We start from the raw sequence: 5214 nt of genomic DNA on the forward strand, positions 1-5214 counted from the left end.
TGGAAGTAACCAACCATTTTCTGATTTGATTTTAGGCCCACTCCACAGAATTATGCCAGGTACTATTATTTGGACCAAAAACTCATGGATTGATATAGTCATAAACCATAAGGAGACCCTGATGCCTTAATTCTGCTACGTGGACATAGTATTAAACTGACCTCCTATTTCATATTTCTATATGTGATGTGGGAGAGTCTTCTGTTTGAGTTGATTTCATTGGCTAATAAAGAAACTGCCTGGCCCATTTGATAGACCGCCCCTTAGGTGGGTGGAGTAGACAGAACAGGAAGAGGAAGTGAGGTAGAAGGATCAGTAAGATGCCACGCCTCTCCTAAGTTAGGCAGACTGCCGTGCCTCTCCTCAGGGAGAGATTCGAGATGCGATGAAGCTCCAGCCCAAGATGGACGTATGCTAGAATCTTTCTGGTAAGACACCACTTCATGGTGCTACACAGATTATTAGAAATGGGTTAAAGCAAGATGTGAGTAAGAGGCTGAAAATAATGGGCCAGGCAGTGTTTAAAAGAATACAGTTTCTGTCTAATTATTTCGGGGCATAAGCTAGACAGGCGGCTGGGAGCCGGGCGGGAATGCAGCCCGCAGCTCTACACTACATATATGTATATATTAATTTGTTCTTCTGTTATAGATGAGCTCATCAGAGGAGCTGCCTTTTTTTTCTGTAATAAATGGCTATTAACACAGGGATCACAACCAACTGGCATTCAGAAAATAAGATACTATGGAGTGCTCAGTTTTAAATTGGACAGCTATATCACACCGCCTCCCCAAAACTCAAGAATCATAGTGAACGAGGGGTCAGAAATATTATAGGAGTTAGAATCAGTGGGTGTTTGCTGTGAAACTGCTTTATTGGCTACGAGAAGGCTGCTGCATAGATGAAGTTACAGTGGCCATGACTATGTACACAGGATGTACAGAAGAATGAACGATGCAGGCAAAATCTCCCCATGAATTTGGGGGGGGGGCTCATGAACTCCTACTCCTAGTTGAGCAGCTATGGACAGTTGATAGCTGGTGAGGGAGGGGGCCAGTTTTCTTCAAGGATGAACTCCCTGAAAGGCTTCCACGTACTAGTAGATAGTCCCACAGTCATTCACATAAAGATAACACTAAGTAGACTCTGTGGGAAAGGAAAGTGATAGGGAGATAAGAGAAGGGTTTGGGGAGAGAACGGACTGAGGCTACCACGCACCAGTAGATAGTCCTACACGCACTCATACAAGGGCGGCACTAAGCAGACTCTGTGGGTTTCAAAACAGAATAAATGAGGTATGGGAAAGGAAAGTGATAGGAAGGTAAGAGAAAGGTTGGAAGGAAGGAGATGGACTGAATTTGATCAAAACACATATGCATATATGAAACTCTCAAACAATAGGAAAATAAAGTACAGATACCACATAAATCTATGACTATAGTGAATTTTACCCATATATTGTGAACAATATGTCACATATGGCCCAGAAAGTTTGCTTCAAGCTGTGAGGTGGAAATGAGAATAACCAAGAAGAATGAAAATTAAAAAAAAATCGAAGGCTCTAAAATGATTACGTGAGAAAAAATTGAGGTGTAATTATAAATATGGTGGGAAAGATCAGAAGGATCTCAGCTGAAGGTAGCAGGTTAATTTTATAAACCACATGGGATAATTATCTATCTATTGCCCAGCAGGGTAGGTTTTATTTTCTTCCACTATTTTGTGCAGCAGCAACATTTTGTAGGTAGAATTTTTCCCATGGTTTTTCTATGTGGGGCTTTGAAATTACAAAGTGATCTTTCTCAACCCGCCTTCTAAGGCTCAGAGAACACCCTGGGGGTGGGGGACGAAGAATGCGAGAGCCTGAGCCTGGGCAGGAGTCTTAGGACATGCTGGTCTCCAGTCATCGCCTGGCCAAGCCACTCTTGCCCTTGCAGCAGCTGGGGCCACCTGCCCAAGAGTGAGCCAACCGAATTTCTTACAGCGTGGGTGATGGAGAGACATAGGAGGCTATGCCCCTAACTGAGGAGGAATAAGATGGGGGGGTGCATGTGCAGGGGAGACCTGGGGGGAATTGGAGAGGAGAAATTGGAGTGGGTATTTCAGTTATATAGTGTGTGAAATCCTCAAAAAATCAGTTTTAAAATATTTTCAAGTTGAGATAGGTAGCCAAGGGATAACTGGAATAACTAAGAATACCCAGTTTGGTGATGATGGCCAAGTTGCTATAAATATAAACTCAGTTTAAAAAATTGAATTCTTGTTCCTTGATATTTTAAAGCTGGGTAGCTATTACTATAATCTGCCTTTGAGGGAGGATTAAGCACACTGCATCTAAATTTCTTTTTCATACTTTATGTACTATCAGAGAAAAAATGAATATTGAAATCCATAGAGACAAATTGAAAGCTTGTCTCATAGACACAGACAGACAGACAGACAGACAGACAGACAGACACACACACACACACATCAAAAATTGATCATGTTCAAAGGAAAGACAAAATCAGGCTAGAGACAATGTAATATTTATGTGCTTTTATCTCCCACAACCATAATCTTCTGTGTCTATCTCTTGTCTCTTCATTTCCCCCTTCTTTCTTTTCCCTTTCCTTACTCTCCCCTCCCCTTTACCCTCACTTCTGGGGATGGAACCCAAGGTCTTATATAGGGCATACATGTAACTTTCTAAGTGTTTAAATAAGAAATTGGCTGAACATAGCTGATTTGATCTCCTTAGATTTCCAATTTCAAAAAACAGTTATCAGGAGCCCAGTGAGTGATAAAGAACAAATTGCCCCATTTCCAAATCAAGCAAACTTCAGGCAAAAGAGATTAAAGCAACATTCTGAGTGGCTCAGAGATAACATTAAGGCATACGACAATTTGCGTTGGAGGTCTATGGAACGAGAATGTAAGTGGGTGGAGCGTCTTTACCATGAAAGATGGAGTTCTTAGCAAAAGGAATCAAACTCTTGCTATTGTACCTGGTGATTTCAAAACTTATTTTCCACCTCTCTTTTCTGGAAAATATTTGCCTGTGCCATTAGATTCACTCCTGTTGAACAGAAAGTTGGTGGCATTTGCGTTAACTTTGACGCCCAAAGAAACTGTATCAAATAGCGGATCTCACTAATGCTGCAATTGTTCATGTGACACCTCTCCTTCTCATGCCAACTTTGTGCCTTCTGACAAATCCACTTGCATAAGTATGAGGGAATTGGGGTCCAAGTGCTCAGACCACTTCTGAGTTCAAAGTTAGACTCAGAAGAATGACGACCCCGCAATGTATATAGAAACTGTTGATGGGGGAGGGACAGCAATTGTGGATAATGTCTTTGGCCGCCAGGTTTGTCAAGGATTTTCATTTCCATTACCATTCATTTCTCTAGCGCTTGTGCAATGATGTGGAGAAATTGTTCGTTTCTGATATGTGAAGTGGCATGGTTATGTTGACAACTTCTTATTCCCAGAAGATTCTTACGGAGAAATTCACGGATTAAACAATATGATGTCTGGGATTTGCTTCTAAATCGTACAGGCTGGAAGGAGGTGAGTAGAAATAGAGAAAGTAAAACTGGTCAGGCAGTGATGGGCAATGAGTCCCCAATGAGTTCCTTGTATAATTGTGTGCAACCTTGTCCACATTTGTACCTTTTATAAGGACTGCCTAATAAAAGTGGTGAGGGGGGATATACTTGGGAAGACAGGCTAGACACTGAGAGTTAGCAAACTCTGGTGTCAGGTAGCTTTGCGCTCCAGTTCCATGCTCTTCAAACTTTAACGACTGTAACTCCCCCTGTGGCAGTAGTTTGCATATATGCACCAGGCTTATTTGTTTGCTCATTTATTTATTTATTTATTTATTTAAAATTATGTACACGTACCACTGTACTATTAGCCATTATAAAACATACACAAACATAAAAAACTAGATAAAAATAAACACAAGTATCATTCTACTATGTTCTTCCTATATGCTAATGGACCTGGGCTTCAGTGAGAAGCCCCATGCTTAGTGAAAGGAAGGGGGCCTTTTGAGACTTTTGAATAGTAAAGACTGTTTAGGAGAACAGAAACTTACTTGAGTAGCCACAGGAAATATGAGATTGACTAGAAAGACCCAGAGCTATTTCCCTGAGGCTTCTCAAAGAACCACAATGGACTAGGAAGTTGTTCTAGCTAGATTTGCAATTGGGAAAAGGACCATAATTTCCTTGTAAGCTTCTTCTCAGTATATGCACTACACATAATGTGTTCTGCATACAGTCAGGATACAATATGCATAGAAAACAAACATCCTCCGCATAGTATCTTGGGCAATATATGTAACACAACAATCATGATAATTATAATATCTAACATTGAATACTTATTCTCCATCAGATATTGTGGTAAGAACTTTACAATACACAGTTTTAATTAAAACTTGTGAAAACCCTATGGAAATAGATCTCATTACTGAAGTCCATTTCACAATAAGGAAATCGAGACTGCAAAAAAAGATAGCTTTCTGAAGATGAAAGGGCTAGGGAATGGCAGGACCAAAACTTAAATCAAGATGTTTCAGATCCCAAGCCCCACATTTCATAACTTCTAAACCATAATGCCACCAGAAGGAACTAATATAGTGTCCAAACCAAGAGATCATATAGATGATTAAATGAGATAATACATGTGATAATGTTTAGCACATTGTCTGACACAGAGCACATGTCCTATTATTGTTTGTATTATAGTACACAGAATATTTACTACAATTTTCCACAGTAAACACCACTAATATCTCTCAATAGCAAAACACCAAATATTTAGAATCGTAATGAAATAATGTTTTATTATTTAATCAAACATTATTTATACTAACACATGTTTGAACGCCTTTCATTGATTACAATCTATAAACCTGTGGTGTGGCTTTTGCTGAGTTGCTGTGGACCTTGCTAGGTCTCCTGCACGGCAGGCTAGAGAAATGGGAAATATTGGCTCTTGCTATACTACTCTTATTCTAAGAAGCCATTTACATAAATAGAATGTGGAGAGCTTGACTACGGAGTGATCCAGGAACTACATATGTACATATCAATTTAACTTATGATCAAAGAGTTTGCCTTCTTTTGTTTTGACCCAAATATAGTTTTAGAGAGATGATAGTTGAGAACACACCTTTGTATTCCCTTAGTTTCACTTGAAATGATCAAATTTGTCATGTTT

This window comes from Arvicola amphibius, chromosome X (assembly GCF_903992535.2).
Source record: "Arvicola amphibius chromosome X, mArvAmp1.2, whole genome shotgun sequence".
Taxonomy (NCBI): Eukaryota; Metazoa; Chordata; class Mammalia; order Rodentia; family Cricetidae; genus Arvicola; species Arvicola amphibius.